General features: G+C 40.0%; 13 non-coding genes and 2 pseudogenes across 13 annotated transcripts; all 15 read left to right on the top strand.

Annotated features, from left to right (window-relative positions):
- The first annotated feature begins 489 nt into the window (after window positions 1–489).
- On the top strand, window positions 490–653 carry LOC139395800 (U1 spliceosomal RNA). The gene has a single exon (XR_011630591.1). It is a non-coding gene; the product is annotated as a U1 spliceosomal RNA (small nuclear RNA).
- A 1,002-nt stretch (window positions 654–1,655) lies between these two features.
- On the top strand, window positions 1,656–1,819 carry LOC139395799 (U1 spliceosomal RNA). The gene has a single exon (XR_011630590.1). It is a non-coding gene; the product is annotated as a U1 spliceosomal RNA (small nuclear RNA).
- A 1,002-nt stretch (window positions 1,820–2,821) lies between these two features.
- On the top strand, window positions 2,822–2,985 carry LOC139395798 (U1 spliceosomal RNA). The gene has a single exon (XR_011630589.1). It is a non-coding gene; the product is annotated as a U1 spliceosomal RNA (small nuclear RNA).
- A 1,014-nt stretch (window positions 2,986–3,999) lies between these two features.
- On the top strand, window positions 4,000–4,164 carry LOC139395817 (U1 spliceosomal RNA). Its single transcript, XR_011630608.1, has one exon. It is a non-coding gene; the product is annotated as a U1 spliceosomal RNA (small nuclear RNA).
- Window positions 4,165–5,166: 1,002 nt separating this feature from the next.
- Window positions 5,167–5,330, top strand: LOC139395797 (U1 spliceosomal RNA). The gene has a single exon (XR_011630588.1). It is a non-coding gene; the product is annotated as a U1 spliceosomal RNA (small nuclear RNA).
- A 488-nt stretch (window positions 5,331–5,818) lies between these two features.
- On the top strand, window positions 5,819–5,982 carry LOC139395806 (U1 spliceosomal RNA). Its single transcript, XR_011630597.1, has one exon. It is a non-coding gene; the product is annotated as a U1 spliceosomal RNA (small nuclear RNA).
- Window positions 5,983–6,983: 1,001 nt separating this feature from the next.
- LOC139395790 (U1 spliceosomal RNA) lies at window positions 6,984–7,147 on the top strand. The gene has a single exon (XR_011630587.1). It is a non-coding gene; the product is annotated as a U1 spliceosomal RNA (small nuclear RNA).
- Window positions 7,148–7,635: 488 nt separating this feature from the next.
- On the top strand, window positions 7,636–7,799 carry LOC139395784 (U1 spliceosomal RNA). Its single transcript, XR_011630583.1, has one exon. It is a non-coding gene; the product is annotated as a U1 spliceosomal RNA (small nuclear RNA).
- Window positions 7,800–8,800: 1,001 nt separating this feature from the next.
- LOC139395791 (U1 spliceosomal RNA) lies at window positions 8,801–8,953 on the top strand (annotated as a pseudogene).
- A 1,001-nt stretch (window positions 8,954–9,954) lies between these two features.
- LOC139395839 (U1 spliceosomal RNA) lies at window positions 9,955–10,118 on the top strand. Its single transcript, XR_011630630.1, has one exon. It is a non-coding gene; the product is annotated as a U1 spliceosomal RNA (small nuclear RNA).
- Window positions 10,119–11,119: 1,001 nt separating this feature from the next.
- On the top strand, window positions 11,120–11,283 carry LOC139395841 (U1 spliceosomal RNA). The gene has a single exon (XR_011630632.1). It is a non-coding gene; the product is annotated as a U1 spliceosomal RNA (small nuclear RNA).
- A 499-nt stretch (window positions 11,284–11,782) lies between these two features.
- Window positions 11,783–11,946, top strand: LOC139395786 (U1 spliceosomal RNA). The gene has a single exon (XR_011630585.1). It is a non-coding gene; the product is annotated as a U1 spliceosomal RNA (small nuclear RNA).
- A 1,001-nt stretch (window positions 11,947–12,947) lies between these two features.
- Window positions 12,948–13,079, top strand: LOC139395796 (U1 spliceosomal RNA; annotated as a pseudogene).
- A 1,039-nt stretch (window positions 13,080–14,118) lies between these two features.
- On the top strand, window positions 14,119–14,282 carry LOC139395828 (U1 spliceosomal RNA). The gene has a single exon (XR_011630619.1). It is a non-coding gene; the product is annotated as a U1 spliceosomal RNA (small nuclear RNA).
- A 2,472-nt stretch (window positions 14,283–16,754) lies between these two features.
- LOC139395843 (U1 spliceosomal RNA) lies at window positions 16,755–16,918 on the top strand. The gene has a single exon (XR_011630634.1). It is a non-coding gene; the product is annotated as a U1 spliceosomal RNA (small nuclear RNA).
- The last annotated feature ends 2,361 nt before the right edge of the window (window positions 16,919–19,279 follow it).

Genomic DNA, 19,279 nt, shown 5'->3' with positions numbered 1-19,279 from the left:
ACAGACATTTCCCTGGTCAACCATTACCACGCCACAGACATGTCCCTGGTCCACTTATTTCCTGATAAAATCAGTCAATAAGATGGATTCTGTTGTTCCAAGATGCAGATCCATTCCACAGACATTTCTGCAGGTTTTTTTTTTGTTGCAGTGAGAATGTGAAGTGAGGTATTCTGCCAAATTGTATTTAGGCATATTAAAACACTTCAGTTTATTGCGATGAATGTGATTATGTAGACGGACATTTAGAAAACAAATTCAATGCATATATAATTTATACCGTGTTGCTTGATGGGAAAATAGTCGGTCCGTGATATAATATAGTAAAACAAAATGTATTGCTTTTTTTTCGCCTTGTCCGCAACTGTATTCGTAAACGTCATTAAACCCTGTTCAATATGATGTGGTATTATCAGTAGTAGAAGTGGTAACCGTGAGTCAAACACCTTTGTCCTGGAAGGAGTGCTCCTCTACCAACGTGTACAACTCATACTTACCTGGCAAGGGAGACACCGTGATCACGAAGGCGGTTCACCCAGGGCGAGGCTCAGCCATTGCACTCCGGCTGTGCTGACCCCTGCGAATTTCTCAAATGTGGAAATCTCGATTGCATAATTTCTGGTAGTGGGGGACTGCGTTCGCGCTCTCCCCTGATCTTGATGTTAAAAATAAGCTAGGAATGTGTTAAATTCGGAGTTCTATTGAGTTTCGTGTTGAGAAGGAGATTTGAGACTATTTCCATTTTTTTTTACTTATCAGATGAATGACTGGGGTCTGTTTATAAGTCAACTAAGGCCTCAGAGATACATTTTGGTCTTCTGATAACCCGGATGTGTGCGATATGTTATTGTAGCACTGGTGATTATGCCTGTCATGTCCTGATAATGTCAAGGAAAAGGCCTACTTGTGAATGGATCATTTTGTGCCCTCATGACGTAATCTGGATTGAGGTCTTTTATTTGCTAGATTATTAAATCATTTATAGGACAGTTTGTCATTTAAGACCACAGTAAATGTCAACCATTACCATGCCACAGACATTTCCCTGGTCAACCATTTCCATGACAACAGACATTTCCCTGGTCAACCATTACCATAACACAGACATTTCCCTGGTCAATCATTACCATGCCACAGACATTTCCCTGGTCAATCATTACCATTCCACAGACATTTCCCTGGTCAACCATTACCACGCCACAGACATGTCCCTGGTCCACTTATTTCCTGATAAAATCAGTCAATAAGATGGATTCTGTTGTTCCAAGATGCAGATCCATTCCACAGACATTTCTGCAGGTTTTTTTTTTGTTGCAGTGAGAATGTGAAGTGAGGTATTCTGCCAAATTGTATTTAGGCATATTAAAACACTTCAGTTTATTGCGATGAATGTGATTATGTAGACGGACATTTAGAAAACAAATTCAATGCATATATAATTTATACCGTGTTGCTTGATGGGAAAATAGTCGGTCCGTGATATAATATAGTAAAACAAAATGTATTGCTTTTTTTTCGCCTTGTCCGCAACTGTATTCGTAAACGTCATTAAACCCTGTTCAATATGATGTGGTATTATCAGTAGTAGAAGTGGTAACCGTGAGTCAAACACCTTTGTCCTGGAAGGAGTGCTCCTCTACCAACGTGTACAACTCATACTTACCTGGCAAGGGAGACACCGTGATCACGAAGGCGGTTCACCCAGGGCGAGGCTCAGCCATTGCACTCCGGCTGTGCTGACCCCTGCGAATTTCTCAAATGTGGAAATCTCGATTGCATAATTTCTGGTAGTGGGGGACTGCGTTCGCGCTCTCCCCTGATCTTGATGTTAAAAATAAGCTAGGAATGTGTTAAATTCGGAGTTCTATTGAGTTTCGTGTTGAGAAGGAGATTTGAGACTATTTCCATTTTTTTTTACTTATCAGATGAATGACTGGGGTCTGTTTATAAGTCAACTAAGGCCTCAGAGATACATTTTGGTCTTCTGATAACCCGGATGTGTGCGATATGTTATTGTAGCACTGGTGATTATGCCTGTCATGTCCTGATAATGTCAAGGAAAAGGCCTACTTGTGAATGGATCATTTTGTGCCCTCATGACGTAATCTGGATTGAGGTCTTTTATTTGCTAGATTATTAAATCATTTATAGGACAGTTTGTCATTTAAGACCACAGTAAATGTCAACCATTACCATGCCACAGACATTTCCCTGGTCAACCATTTCCATGACAACAGACATTTCCCTGGTCAACCATTACCATAACACAGACATTTCCCTGGTCAATCATTACCATGCCACAGACATTTCCCTGGTCAATCATTACCATTCCACAGACATTTCCCTGGTCAACCATTACCACGCCACAGACATGTCCCTGGTCCACTTATTTCCTGATAAAATCAGTCAATAAGATGGATTCTGTTGTTCCAAGATGCAGATCCATTCCACAGACATTTCTGCAGGTTTTTTTTTTGTTGCAGTGAGAATGTGAAGTGAGGTATTCTGCCAAATTGTATTTAGGCATATTAAAACACTTCAGTTTATTGCGATGAATGTGATTATGTAGACGGACATTTAGAAAACAAATTCAATGCATATATAATTTATACCGTGTTGCTTGATGGGAAAATAGTCGGTCCGTGATATAATATAGTAAAACAAAATGTATTGCTTTTTTTTCGCCTTGTCCGCAACTGTATTCGTAAACGTCATTAAACCCTGTTCAATATGATGTGGTATTATCAGTAGTAGAAGTGGTAACCGTGAGTCAAACACCTTTGTCCTGGAAGGAGTGCTCCTCTACCAACGTGTACAACTCATACTTACCTGGCAAGGGAGACACCGTGATCACGAAGGCGGTTCACCCAGGGCGAGGCTCAGCCATTGCACTCCGGCTGTGCTGACCCCTGCGAATTTCTCAAATGTGGAAATCTCGATTGCATAATTTCTGGTAGTGGGGGACTGCGTTCGCGCTCTCCCCTGATCTTGATGTTAAAAATAAGCTAGGAATGTGTTAAATTCGGAGTTCTATTGAGTTTCGTGTTGAGAAGGAGATTTGAGACTATTTCCATTTTTTTTTACTTATCAGATGAATGACTGGGGTCTGTTTATAAGTCAACTAAGGCCTCAGAGATACATTTTGGTCTTCTGATAACCCGGATGTGTGCGATATGTTATTGTAGCACTGGTGATTATGCCTGTCATGTCCTGATAATGTCAAGGAAAAGGCCTACTTGTGAATGGATCATTTTGTGCCCTCATGACGTAATCTGGATTGAGGTCTTTTATTTGCTAGATTATTAAATCATTTATAGGACAGTTTGTCATTTAAGACCACAGTAAATGTCAACCATTACCATGCCACAGTCATTGCCACAGACATTTCCCTGGTCAACCATTTCCATGACAACAGACATTTCCCTGGTCAACCATTACCATAACACAGACATTTCCCTGGTCAATCATTACCATGCCACAGACATTTCCCTGGTCAATCATTACCATTCCACAGACATTTCCCTGGTCAACCATTACCACGCCACAGACATGTCCCTGGTCCACTTATTTCCTGATAAAATCAGTCAATAAGATGGATTCTGTTGTTCCAAGATGCAGATCCATTCCACAGACATTTCTGCAGGTTTTTTTTTTGTTGCAGTGAGAATGTGAAGTGAGGTATTCTGCCAAATTGTATTTAGGCATATTAAAACACTTCAGTTTATTGCGATGAATGTGATTATGTAGACGGACATTTAGAAAACAAATTCAATGCATATATAATTTATACCGTGTTGCTTGATGGGAAAATAGTCGGTCCGTGATATAATATAGTAAAACAAAATGTATTGCTTTTTTTTCGCCTTGTCCGCAACTGTATTCGTAAACGTCATTAAACCCTGTTCAATATGATGTGGTATTATCAGTAGTAGAAGTGGTAACCGTGAGTCAAACACCTTTGTCCTGGAAGGAGTGCTCCTCTACCAACGTGTACAACTCATACTTACCTGGCAAGGGAGACACCGTGATCACGAAGGCGGTTCACCCAGGGCGAGGCTCAGCCATTGCACTCCGGCTGTGCTGACCCCTGCGAATTTCTCAAATGTGGAAATCTCGATTGCATAATTTCTGGTAGTGGGGGTACTGCGTTCGCGCTCTCCCCTGATCTTGATGTTAAAAATAAGCTAGGAATGTGTTAAATTCGGAGTTCTATTGAGTTTCGTGTTGAGAAGGAGATTTGAGACTATTTCCATTTTTTTTTACTTATCAGATGAATGACTGGGGTCTGTTTATAAGTCAACTAAGGCCTCAGAGATACATTTTGGTCTTCTGATAACCCGGATGTGTGCGATATGTTATTGTAGCACTGGTGATTATGCCTGTCATGTCCTGATAATGTCAAGGAAAAGGCCTACTTGTGAATGGATCATTTTGTGCCCTCATGACGTAATCTGGATTGAGGTCTTTTATTTGCTAGATTATTAAATCATTTATAGGACAGTTTGTCATTTAAGACCACAGTAAATGTCAACCATTACCATGCCACAGACATTTCCCTGGTCAACCATTTCCATGACAACAGACATTTCCCTGGTCAACCATTACCATAACACAGACATTTCCCTGGTCAATCATTACCATGCCACAGACATTTCCCTGGTCAATCATTACCATTCCACAGACATTTCCCTGGTCAACCATTACCACGCCACAGACATGTCCCTGGTCCACTTATTTCCTGATAAAATCAGTCAATAAGATGGATTCTGTTGTTCCAAGATGCAGATCCATTCCACAGACATTTCTGCAGGTTTTTTTTTTGTTGCAGTGAGAATGTGAAGTGAGGTATTCTGCCAAATTGTATTTAGGCATATTAAAACACTTCAGTTTATTGCGATGAATGTGATTATGTAGACGGACATTTAGAAAACAAATTCAATGCATATATAATTTATACCGTGTTGCTTGATGGGAAAATAGTCGGTCCGTGATATAATATAGTAAAACAAAATGTATTGCTTTTTTTTCGCCTTGTCCGCAACTGTATTCGTAAACGTCATTAAACCCTGTTCAATATGATGTGGTATTATCAGTAGTAGAAGTGGTAACCGTGAGTCAAACACCTTTGTCCTGGAAGGAGTGCTCCTCTACCAACGTGTACAACTCATACTTACCTGGCAAGGGAGACACCGTGATCACGAAGGCGGTTCACCCAGGGCGAGGCTCAGCCATTGCACTCCGGCTGTGCTGACCCCTGCGAATTTCTCAAATGTGGAAATCTCGATTGCATAATTTCTGGTAGTGGGGGACTGCGTTCGCGCTCTCCCCTGATCTTGATGTTAAAAATAAGCTAGGAATGTGTTAAATTCGGAGTTCTATTGAGTTTTGTGTTGAGAAGGAGATTTGAGACTATTTCCATTTTTTTTTACTTATCAGATGAATGACTGGGGTCTGTTTATAAGTCAACTAAGGCCTCAGAGATACATTTTGGTCTTCTGATAACCCGGAAGACAACACCACAAATATATTAGGCTACAGTTGTTCACCAATGAATGTGATTATGTAGACGGACATTTAGAAAACAAATTCAATGCATATATAATTTATACCGTGTTGCTTGATGGGAAAATAGTCGGTCCGTGATATAATATAGTAAAACAAAATGTATTGCTTTTTTTTCGCCTTGTCTGCAACTGTATTCGTAAACGTCATTAAACCCTGTTCAATATGATGTGGTATTATCAGTAGTAGAAGTGGTAACCGTGAGTCAAACACCTTTGTCCTGGAAGGAGTGCTCCTCTACCAACGTGTACAACTCATACTTACCTGGCAAGGGAGACACCGTGATCACGAAGGCGGTTCACCCAGGGCGAGGCTCAGCCATTGCACTCCGGCTGTGCTGACCCCTGCGAATTTCCCAAATGTGGAAATCTCGATTGCATAATTTCTGGTAGTGGGGGACTGCGTTCGCGCTCTCCCCTGATCTTGATGTTAAAAATAAGCTAGGAATGTGTTAAATTCGGAGTTCTATTGAGTTTCGTGTTGAGAAGGAGATTTGAGACTATTTCCATTTTTTTTACTTATCAGATGAATGACTGGGGTCTGTTTATAAGTCAACTAAGGCCTCAGAGATACATTTTGGTCTTCTGATAACCCGGATGTGTGCGATATGTTATTGTAGCACTGGTGATTATGCCTGTCATGTCCTGATAATGTCAAGGAAAAGGCCTACTTGTGAATGGATCATTTTGTGCCCTCATGACGTAATCTGGATTGAGGTCTTTTATTTGCTAGATTATTAAATCATTTATAGGACAGTTTGTCATTTAAGACCACAGTAAATGTCAACCATTACCGTGCCACAGACATTTCCCTGGTCAACCATTTCCATGACAACAGACATTTCCCTGGTCAACCATTACCATAACACAGACATTTCCCTGGTCAATCATTACCATGCCACAGACATTTCCCTGGTCAATCATTACCATTCCACAGACATTTCCCTGGTCAACCATTACCACGCCACAGACATGTCCCTGGTCCACTTATTTCCTGATAAAATCAGTCAATAAGATGGATTCTGTTGTTCCAAGATGCAGATCCATTCCACAGACATTTCTGCAGGTTTTTTTTTTGTTGCAGTGAGAATGTGAAGTGAGGTATTCTGCCAAATTGTATTTAGGCATATTAAAACACTTCAGTTTATTGCGATGAATGTGATTATGTAGACGGACATTTAGAAAACAAATTCAATGCATATATAATTTATACCGTGTTGCTTGATGGGAAAATAGTCGGTCCGTGATATAATATAGTAAAACAAAATGTATTGCTTTTTTTTCGCCTTGTCCGCAACTGTATTCGTAAACGTCATTAAACCCTGTTCAATATGATGTGGTATTATCAGTAGTAGAAGTGGTAACCGTGAGTCAAACACCTTTGTCCTGGAAGGAGTGCTCCTCTACCAACGTGTACAACTCATACTTACCTGGCAAGGGAGACACCGTGATCACGAAGGCGGTTCACCCAGGGCGAGGCTCAGCCATTGCACTCCGGCTGTGCTGACCCCTGCGAATTTCTCAAATGTGGAAATCTCGATTGCATAATTTCTGGTAGTGGGGGACTGCGTTCGCGCTCTCCCCTGATCTTGATGTTAAAAATAAGCTAGGAATGTGTTAAATTCGGAGTTCTATTGAGTTTCGTGTTGAGAAGGAGATTTGAGACTATTTCCATTTTTTTTTACTTATCAGATGAATGACTGGGGTCTGTTTATAAGTCAACTAAGGCCTCAGAGATACATTTTGGTCTTCTGATAACCCGGAAGACAACACCACAAATATATTAGGCTACAGTTGTTCACCAATGAATGTGATTATGTAGACGGACATTTAGAAAACAAATTCAATGCATATATAATTTATACCGTGTTGCTTGATGGGAAAATAGTCGGTCCGTGATATAATATAGTAAAACAAAATGTATTGCTTTTTTTTCGCCTTGTCTGCAACTGTATTCGTAAACGTCATTAAACCCTGTTCAATATGATGTGGTATTATCAGTAGTAGAAGTGGTAACCGTGAGTCAAACACCTTTGTCCTGGAAGGAGTGCTCCTCTACCAACGTGTACAACTCATACTTACCTGGCAAGGGAGACACCGTGATCACGAAGGCGGTTCACCCAGGGCGAGGCTCAGCCATTGCACTCCGGCTGTGCTGACCCCTGCGAATTTCCCAAATGTGGAAATCTCGATTGCATAATTTCTGGTAGTGGGGGACTGCGTTCGCGCTCTCCCCTGATCTTGATGTTAAAAATAAGCTAGGAATGTGTTAAATTCGGAGTTCTATTGAGTTTCGTGTTGAGAAGGAGATTTGAGACTATTTCCATTTTTTTTACTTATCAGATGAATGACTGGGGTCTGTTTATAAGTCAACTAAGGCCTCAGAGATACATTTTGGTCTTCTGATAACCCGGATGTGTGCGATATTTTATTGTAGCACTGGTGATTATGCCTGTCATGTCCTGATAATGTCAAGGAAAAGGCCTACTTGTGAATGGATCATTTTGTGCCCTCATGACGTAATCTGGATTGAGGTCTTTTATTTGCTAGATTATTAAATCATTTATAGGACAGTTTGTCATTTAAGACCACAGTAAATGTCAACCATTACCGTGCCACAGACATTTCCCTGGTCAACCATTTCCATGACAACAGACATTTCCCTGGTCAACCATTACCATAACACAGACATTTCCCTGGTCAATCATTACCATGCCACAGACATTTCCCTGGTCAATCATTACCATTCCACAGACATTTCCCTGGTCAACCATTACCACGCCACAGACATGTCCCTGGTCCACTTATTTCCTGATAAAATCAGTCAATAAGATGGATTCTGTTGTTCCAAGATGCAGATCCATTCCACAGACATTTCTGCAGGTTTTTTTTTTGTTGCAGTGAGAATGTGAAGTGAGGTATTCTGCCAAATTGTATTTAGGCATATTAAAACACTTCAGTTTATTGCGATGAATGTGATTATGTAGACGGACATTTAGAAAACAAATTCAATGCATATATAATTTATACCGTGTTGCTTGATGGGAAAATAGTCGGTCCGTGATATAATATAGTAAAACAAAATGTATTGCTTTTTTTTCGCCTTGTCCGCAACTGTATTCGTAAACGTCATTAAACCCTGTTCAATATGATGTGGTATTATCAGTAGTAGAAGTGGTAACCGTGAGTCAAACACCTTTGTCCTGGAAGGAGTGCTCCTCTACCAACGTGTACAACTCATACTTACCTGGCAAGGGAGACACCGTGATCACGAAGGCGGTTCACCCAGGGCGAGGCTCAGCCATTGCACTCCGGCTGTGCTGACCCCTGCGAATTTCTCAAATGTGGAAATCTCGATTGCATAATTTCTGTAGTGGGGGAGCTCTCCCCTGATCTTGATGTTAAAAATAAGCTAGGAATGTGTTAAATTCGGAGTTCTATTGAGTTTCGTGTTGAGAAGGAGATTTGAGACTATTTCCATTTTTTTTACTTATCAGATGAATGACTGGGGTCTGTTTATAAGTCAACTAAGGCCTCAGAGATACATTTTGGTCTTCTGATAACCCGGATGAGTGCGATATGTTATTGTAGCACTGGTGATTATGCCTGTCATGTCCTGATAATGTCAAGGAAAAGGCCTACTTGTGAATGGATCATTTTGTGCCCTCATGACGTAATCTGGATTGAGGTCTTTTATTTGCTAGATTATTAAATCATTTATAGGACAGTTTGTCATTTAAGACCACAGTAAATGTCAACCATTACCGTGCCACAGACATTTCCCTGGTCAACCATTTCCATGACAACAGACATTTCCCTGGTCAACCATTACCATAACACAGACATTTCCCTGGTCAATCATTACCATGCCACAGACATTTCCCTGGTCAATCATTACCATTCCACAGACATTTCCCTGGTCAACCATTACCACGCCACAGACATGTCCCTGGTCCACTTATTTCCTGATAAAATCAGTCAATAAGATGGATTCTGTTGTTCCAAGATGCAGATCCATTCCACAGACATTTCTGCAGGTTTTTTTTTTGTTGCAGTGAGAATGTGAAGTGAGGTATTCTGCCAAATTGTATTTAGGCATATTAAAACACTTCAGTTTATTGCGATGAATGTGATTATGTAGACGGACATTTAGAAAACAAATTCAATGCATATATAATTTATACCGTGTTGCTTGATGGGAAAATAGTCGGTCCGTGATATAATATAGTAAAACAAAATGTATTGCTTTTTTTTCGCCTTGTCCGCAACTGTATTCGTAAACGTCATTAAACCCTGTTCAATATGATGTGGTATTATCAGTAGTAGAAGTGGTAACCGTGAGTCAAACACCTTTGTCCTGGAAGGAGTGCTCCTCTACCAACGTGTACAACTCATACTTACCTGGCAAGGGAGACACCGTGATCACGAAGGCGGTTCACCCAGGGCGAGGCTCAGCCATTGCACTCCGGCTGTGCTGACCCCTGCGAATTTCTCAAATGTGGAAATCTCGATTGCATAATTTCTGGTAGTGGGGGACTGCGTTCGCGCTCTCCCCTGATCTTGATGTTAAAAATAAGCTAGGAATGTGTTAAATTCGGAGTTCTATTGAGTTTCGTGTTGAGAAGGAGATTTGAGACTATTTCCATTTTTTTTACTTATCAGATGAATGACTGGGGTCTGTTTATAAGTCAACTAAGGCCTCAGAGATACATTTTGGTCTTCTGATAACCCGGATGAGTGCGATATGTTATTGTAGCACTGGTGATTATGCCTGTCATGTCCTGATAATGTCAAGGAAAAGGCCTACTTGTGAATGGATCATTTTGTGCCCTCATGACGTAATCTGGATTGAGGTCTTTTATTTGCTAGATTATTAAATCATTTATAGGACAGTTTGTCATTTAAGACCACAGTAAATGTCAACCATTACCGTGCCACAGACATTTCCCTGGTCAACCATTTCCATGACAACAGACATTTCCCTGGTCAACCATTACCATAACACAGACATTTCCCTGGTCAATCATTACCATGCCACAGACATTTCCCTGGTCAATCATTACCATTCCACAGACATTTCCCTGGTCAACCATTACCACGCCACAGACATGTCCCTGGTCCACTTATTTCCTGATAAAATCAGTCAATAAGATGGATTCTGTTGTTCCAAGATGCAGATCCATTCCACAGACATTTCTGCAGGTTTTTTTTTTGTTGCAGTGAGAATGTGAAGTGAGGTATTCTGCCAAATTGTATTTAGGCATATTAAAACACTTCAGTTTATTGCGATGAATGTGATTATGTAGACGGACATTTAGAAAACAAATTCAATGCATATATAATTTATACCGTGTTGCTTGATGGGAAAATAGTCGGTCCGTGATATAATATAGTAAAACAAAATGTATTGCTTTTTTTTCGCCTTGTCCGCAACTGTATTCGTAAACGTCATTAAACCCTGTTCAATATGATGTGGTATTATCAGTAGTAGAAGTGGTAACCGTGAGTCAAACACCTTTGTCCTGGAAGGAGTGCTCCTCTACCAACGTGTACAACTCATACTTACCTGGCAAGGGAGGCACCGTGATCACGAAGGCGGTTCACCCAGGGCGAGGCTCAGCCATTGCACTCCGGCTGTGCTGACCCCTGCGAATTTCTCAAATGTGGAAATCTCGATTGCATTATTTCTGGTAGTGGGGGACTGCGTTCGCGCTCTCCCCTGACCTTGATGTTAAAAATAAGCTAGGAATGTGTTAAATTCGGAGTTCTATTGAGTTTCTATTGAGTTTCGTGTTGAGAAGGAGATTTGTCACTATTTCCATTTTTTTTAAATTATCAGATGAATGACTGGGGTCTGTTTATAAGTCAACTAAGGCCTCAGAGATACATTTTGGTCTTCTGATAACCCGGAAGACACCACCACAAATATATTAGGCTACAGTTGTTCACCAATGAATGTGATTATGTAGACGGACATTTAGAAAACAAATTCAATGCATATATAATTTATACCGTGTTGCTTGATGGGAAAATAGTCGGTCCGTGATATAATATAGTAAAACAAAATGTATTGCTTTTTTTTCGCCTTGTCCGCAACTGTATTCGTAAACGTCATTAAACCCTGTTCAATATGATGTGGTATTATCAGTAGTAGAAGTGGTAACCGTGAGTCAAACACCTTTGTCCTGGAAGGAGTGCTCCTCTACCAACGTGTACAACTCATACTTACCTGGCAAGGGAGACACCGTGATCACGAAGGCGGTTCATCCAGGGCGAGGCTCAGCCATTGCACTATCGCTGTGCTGACCCCTGCGAATTTCTCAAATGTGGAAATCTCGATTGCATAATTTCTGGTAGTGGGGGACTGCGTTCGCGCTCTCCCCTGATCTTGATGTTAAAAATAAGCTAGGAATGTGTTATATTCGGAGTTCTATTGAGTTTCGTGTTGAGAAGGAGATTTGAGACTATTTCCATTTTTTTTACTTATCAGATGAATGACTGGGGTCTGTTTATAAGTCAACTAAGGCCTCAGAGATACATTTTGGTCTTCTGATAACCCGGATGAGTGCGATATGTTATTGTAGCACTGGTGATTATGCCTGTCATGTCCTGATAATGTCAAGGAAAAGGCCTACTTGTGAATGGATCATTTTGTGCCCTCATGACGTAATCTGGATTGAGGTCTTTTATTTGCTAGATTATTAAATCATTTATAGGACAGTTTGTCATTTAAGACCACAGTAAATGTCAACCATTACCGTGCCACAGACATTTCCCTGGTCAACCATTTCCATGACAACAGACATTTCCCTGGTAAACCATTACCATAACACAGACATTTCCCTGGTCAATCATTACCATGCCACAGACATTTCCCTGGTCAATCATTACCATTCCACAGACATTTCCCTGGTCAACCATTACCACGCCACAGACATGTCCCTGGTCCACTTATTTCCTGATAAAATCAGTCAATAAGATGGATTCTGTTGTTCCAAGATGCAGATCCATTCCACAGACATTTCTGCAGGTTTTTTTTTTGTTGCAGTGAGAATGTGAAGTGAGGTATTCTGCCAAATTGTATTTAGGCATATTAAAACACTTCAGTTTATTGCGATGAATGTGATTATGTAGACGGACATTTAGAAAACAAATTCAATGCATATATAATTTATACCGTGTTGCTTGATGGGAAAATAGTCGGTCCGTGATATAATATAGTAAAACAAAATGTATTGCTTTTTTTTCGCCTTGTCCGCAACTGTATTCGTAAACGTCATTAAACCCTGTTCAATATGATGTGGTATTATCAGTAGTAGAAGTGGTAACCGTGAGTCAAACACCTTTGTCCTGGAAGGAGTGCTCCTCTACCAACGTGTACAACTCATACTTACCTGGCAAGGGAGACACTGTGATCACGAAGGCGGTTCACCCAGGGCGAGGCTCAGCCATTGCACTCCGGCTGTGCTGACCCCTGCGAATTTCTCAAATGTGGAAATCTCGATTGCGTAAGCTCTCCCCTGATCTTGATGTTAAAAATAAGCTAGGAATGTGTTAAATTCGGAGTTCTATTGAGTTTCGTGTTGAGAAGGAGATTTGAGACTATTTCCATTTTTTTTACTTATCAGATGAATGACTGGGGTCTGTTTATAAGTCAACTAAGGCCTCAGAGATACATTTTGGTCTTCTGATAACCCGGATGAGTGCGATATGTTATTGTAGCACTGGTGATTATGCCTGTCATGTCCTGATAATGTCAAGGAAAAGGCCTACTTGTGAATGGATCATTTTGTGCCCTCATGACATAATCTGGATTGAGGTCTTTTATTTGCTAGATTATTAAATCATTTATAGGACAGTTTGTCATTTAAGACCACAGTAAATGTCAACCATTACCATGCCACAGTCATTGCCCTGGTCAACCATTACCATGCCACAGACATTTCCCTGGTCAACCATTTCCATGACAACAGACATTTCCCTGGTCAACCATTACCATAACACAGACATTTCCCTGGTCAATCATTACTATGCCACAGACATTTCCCTGGTCAATCATTACCATTCCACAGACATTTCCCTGGTCAACTATTACCACGCCACAGACATGTCCCTGATCCACTTATTTCCTGATAAAATCAGTCAATAAGATGGATTCTGTTGTTCCAAGATGCAGATCCATTCCACAGACATTTCTGCAGGTTTTTTTTTTGTTGCAGTGAGAATGTGAAGTGAGGTATTCTGCCAAAATGTATTTAGGCATATTAAAACACTTCAGTTTATTGCGAAGAATGTGATTATGTAGACGGACATTTAGAAAACAAATTCAATGCATATATAATTTATACCGTGTTGCTTGATGGGAAAATAGTCGGTCCGTGATATAATATAGTAAAACAAAATGTATTGCTTTTTTTTCGCCTTGTCCGCAACTGTATTCGTAAACGTCATTAAACCCTGTTCAATATGATGTGGTATTATCAGTAGTAGAAGTGGTAACCGTGAGTCAAACACCTTTGTCCTGGAAGGAGTGCTCCTCTACCAACGTGTACAACTCATACTTACCTGGCAAGGGAGACACCGTGATCACGAAGGCGGTTCACCCAGGGCGAGGCTCAGCCATTGCACTCCGGCTGTGCTGACCCCTGCGAATTTCTCAAATGTGGAAATCTCGATTGCATAATTTCTGGTAGTGGGGGACTGCGTTCGCGCTCTCCCCTGATCTTGATGTTAAAAATAAGCTAGGAATGTGTTAAATTCGGAGTTCTATTGAGTTTCGTGTTGAGAAGGAGATTTGAGACTATTTCCATTTTTTTTACTTATCAGATGAATGACTGGGGTCTGTTTATAAGTCAACTAAGGCCTCAGAGATACATTTTGGTCTTCTGATAACCCGGATGAGTGCGATATGTTATTGTAGCACTGGTGATTATGCCTGTCATGTCCTGATAATGTCAAGGAAAAGGCCTACTTGTGAATGGATCATTTTGTGCCCTCATGACGTAATCTGGATTGAGGTCTTTTATTTGCTAGATTATTAAATCATTTATAGGACAGTTTGTCATTTAAGACCACAGTAAATGTCAACCATTACCATGCCACAGACATTTCCCTGGTCAACCATTTCCATGACAACAGACATTTCCCTGGTCAACCATTACCATAACACAGACATTTCCCTGGTCAATCATTACCATGCCACAGACATTTCCCTGGTCAATCATTACCATTCCACAGACATTTCCCTGGTCAACCATTACCACGCCACAGACATGTCCCTGGTCCACTTATTTCCTGATAAAATCAGTCAATAAGATGGATTCTGTTGTTCCAAGATGCAGATCCATTCCACAGACATTTCTGCAGGTTTTTTTTTTGTTGCAGTGAGAATGTGAAGTGAGGTATTCTGCCAAATTGTATTTAGGCATATTAAAACACTTCAGTTTATTGCGATGAATGTGATTATGTAGACGGACATTTAGAAAACAAATTCAATGCATATATAATTTATACCGTGTTGCTTGATGGGAAAATAGTCGGTCCGTGATATAATATAGTAAAACAAAATGTATTGCTTTTTTTTCGCCTTGTCCGCAACTGTATTCGTAAACGTCATTAACCTTTCTGATCTCCCCATCCCGGATCCGGGATCGTGAATACAGACTCAAGCTCATTACCATAACGCAACGTTAACTATTCATGAAAATCGCAAATGAAATGAAATAAATATGCTAGCTCTCAAGCTTAGCCTTTTGTTAACAACACTGTCATCTCAGATTTTCAAAATATGCTTCTCAACCATTGCAAAACAAGCATTTGTGTAACAGTATTGATGGCTAACGTAGCATTTAGCATTAGCATTCAGCTGGCAACATTTACACAAAAAAACAGAAAAGCATTCAAATAAAATCATTTACCTTTGAAGAACTTCAGATGTTTTCAATGAGGAGACTCTCAGATAGCAAATGTTCAGTTTTTCCTGAAAGATTATTTGTTTAGGACAAATCGCTCTGTTTTCTGCGTCACGTTTAGCTATGAAAAAACCCCTGTATCCAGGATTGTGTAAATCTATCAGCAAGCTCATTAGCATAACACAACGTTAACTATTTATGAAAATCGCAAATGAAATGAAATAAATATGCCATCTCTCAAGCTTAGCCTTTTGTAAACAACACTGTCATCTCAGATTTTCAAAATATGCTTCTCAACCATAGGAAAACAATCATTTGTGTAAAAGTAGCTAGCTAGCGTTAGCATTTCGCGTTAGCATTTAGCGTTAGCATTAGCGTTAGCATCCAGCACGCAACATTAACAAAAACATAAAAGCCTTCAAATAAAATCATTTACCTTTGAAGAACTTCTGATGTTTTCAATGAGGATACTCTCAGTTAGATAGCAGATGCTCAGTTTTTCCAAAAAGATTCCTTGTGTATTAGAAATAGCTCCGTTTTATACATCACATTTGGCTACCAAAAAAAATCAGAAAATTCAGTCCTCAAAACGCGAACTTTTTTCCAAATTAACTCCATAATATCGACTGAAAACATGGCAAACGTTGTTTAGAATCAATCATCAAGGTGTTTTTCACATATCTCTTCATTGATACATCGTTCTTGGACACATGCTTTCTCCCCTGAATCAAATGGTAAAGTAGAAGCAGCTGGCAATTGCGCACCGAATTCAACGCAGGACACCAGGCGGACACTTGGAAAATGTAGTCTCTTATGGTTAATCTTGCAATGATATGCCTACAAATACGTCACAATGCTGCTAAAACCTTGGGCGAACGACAGAAAGTGTAGGCTCATTCGTTGCGCAATCACAGCCATATAAGGAGAGAATGGAAAACAGAGCTTCAGATATTCTGCTAATTCCTGGGTGATGCATCATCTTGGTTTCGCCTGTAGAATGAGTTCTGGGGCACTTACAGACAAAATCTTTGCAGATTCTGAAACTTCAGAGTGTTTTCTTTCCAAAACTGTCAAGAATATGCATAGTCGAGCATCTTTTCGTGACAAAATATCGCGCTTAAAACGGGAACGTTTTTTATCCAAAAATGAAATAGCGCCCCTAGAGCTCTAACAGGTTAAACCCTGTTCAATATGATGTGGTATTATCAGTAGTAGAAGTGGTAACCGTGAGTCAAACACCTTTGTCCTGGAAGGAGTGCTCCTCTACCAACGTGTACAACTCATACTTACCTGGCAAGGGAGACACCGTGATCACGAAGGCGGTTCACCCAGGGCGAGGCTCAGCCATTGCACTCCGGCTGTGCTGACCCCTGCGAATTTCTCAAATGTGGAAATCTCGATTGCATAATTTCTGGTAGTGGGGGACTGAGTTCGCGCTCTCCCCTGATCTTGATGTTAAAAATAAGCTAGGAATGTGTTAAATTCGGAGTTCTATTGAGTTTCGTGTTGAGAAGGAGATTTGAGACTATTTCCATTTTTTTTACTTATCAGACTGGGGTCTGTTTATAAGTCAACTAAGGCCTCAGAGATACATTTTGGTCTTCTGATAACCCGGATGAGTGCGATATGTTATTGTAGCACTGGTGATTATGCCTGTCATGTCCTGATAATGTCAAGGAAAAGGCCTACTTGTGAATGGATCATTTTGTGCCCTCATGACGTAATCTGGATTGAGGTCTTTTATTTGCTAGATTATTAAATCATTTATAGGACAGTTTGTCATTTAAGACCACAGTAAATGTCAACCATTACCATGTCACAGACATTTCCCTGGTCAACCATTTCCATGACAACAGACATTTCCCTGGTCAACCATTACCATAACACAGACATTTCCCTGGTCAATCATTACCATGCCACAGACATTTCCCTGGTCAATCATTACCATTCCACAGACATTTCCCTGGTCAACCATTACCACGCCACAGACATGTCCCTGGTCCACTTATTTCCTGATAAAATCAGTCAATAAGATGGATTCTGTTGTTCCAAGATGCAGATCCATTCCACAGACATTTCTGCAGGTTTTTTTTTTGTTGCAGTGAGAATGTGAAGTGAGGTATTCTGCCAAATTGTATTTAGGCATATTAAAACACTTCAGTTTATTGCGATGAATGTGATTATGTAGACGGACATTTAGAAAACAAATTCAATGCATATATAATTTATACCGTGTTGCTTGATGGGAAAATAGTCGGTCCGTGATATAATATAGTAAAACAAAATGTATTGCTTTTTTTTCGCCTTGTCCGCAACTGTATTCGTAAACGTCATTAACCTGTTAGAGCTCTAGGGGCGCTATTTCATTTTTGGATAAAAAACGTTCCCGTTTTAAGCGCGATATTTTGTCACGAAAAGATGCTCGACTATGCATATTCTTGACAGTTTTGGAAAGAAAACACTCTGAAGTTTCAGAATCTGCAAAGACTTTGTCTGTAAGTGCCCCAGAACTCATTCTACAGGCGAAACCAAGATGATGCATCACCCAGGAATTAGCAGAATTTCTGAAGCTCTGTTTTCCATTCTCTCCTTATATGGCTGTGATTGCGCAACGAATGAGCCTACACTTTCTGTCGTTCGCCCAAGGTCTTAGCAGCATTGTGACGTATTTGTAGGCATATCATTGGAAGATTGACCATAAGAGACTACATTTTCCAAGTGTCCGCCTGGTGTCCTGCGTCGAATTCGGTGCGCAATTGCCAGCTGCTTCTACTTTACCATTTGATTCAGGGGAGAAAGCATGTGTCCAAGAACGATGTATCAATGAAGAGATATGTGAAAAACACCTTGATGATTGATTCTAAACAACGTTTGCCATGTTTTCAGTCGATATTATGGAGTTAATTTGGAAAAAAGTTTGCGTTTTGAGGACTGAATTTATGGATTTTTTTTGGTAGCCAAATGTGATGTATAAAACGGAGCTATTTCTAATACACAAGGAATCTTTTTGGAAAAACTGAGCATCTGCTATCTAACTGAGAGTATCCTCATTGAAAACATCAGAAGTTCTTCAAAGGTAAATGATTTTATTGGAAGGCTTTTATGTTTTTGTTAATGTTGCGTGCTGGATGCTAACGCTAATGCTAACGCTAAATGCTAACGCGAAATGCTAACTCTAGCTAGCTACTTTTACACAAATTATTGTTTTCCTATGGTTGAGAAGCATATTTTGAAAATCTGAGATGACAGTGTTGTTTACAAAAGGCTAAGCTTGAGAGATGGCATATTTATTTCATTTCATTTGCGATTTTCATAAATAGTTAACGTTGTGTTATGCTAATGAGCTTGCTGATAGATTTACACAATCCTGGATACAGGGGTTTTTTCATAGCTAAACGTGACGCAGAAAACGGAGCGATTTGTCCTAAACAAATAATCTTTCAGGAAAAACTGAACATTTGCTATCTGAGAGTCTCCTCATTGAAAACATCTGAAGTTCTTCAAAGGTAAATGATTTTTTTGAATGCTTTTCTGTTTTTTTGTGTAAATGTTGCCAGCTGAATGCTAATGCTAAATGCTACGTTAGCCATCAATACTGTTACACAAATGCTTGTTTTGCAATGGTTGAGAAGCATATTTTGAAAATCTGAGATGACAGTGTTGTTAACAAAAGGCTAAGCTTGAGAGCTAGCATATTTATTTCATTTCATTTGCGATTTTCATGAATAGTTAACGTTGCGTTATGGTAATGAGCTTGAGTCTGTATTCACGAACCCGGATCCGGGATGGGGAGATCAGAAAGGTTAA

This window comes from Oncorhynchus clarkii, unplaced genomic scaffold (genome assembly GCF_045791955.1).
Source record: "Oncorhynchus clarkii lewisi isolate Uvic-CL-2024 unplaced genomic scaffold, UVic_Ocla_1.0 unplaced_contig_4922_pilon_pilon, whole genome shotgun sequence".
In the NCBI taxonomy this organism is placed as follows: Eukaryota; Metazoa; Chordata; class Actinopteri; order Salmoniformes; family Salmonidae; genus Oncorhynchus; species Oncorhynchus clarkii.
The sequence above is the reverse complement of the archived record's forward strand: the minus strand, read 5'-3'. Positions and strand labels throughout refer to the sequence as shown.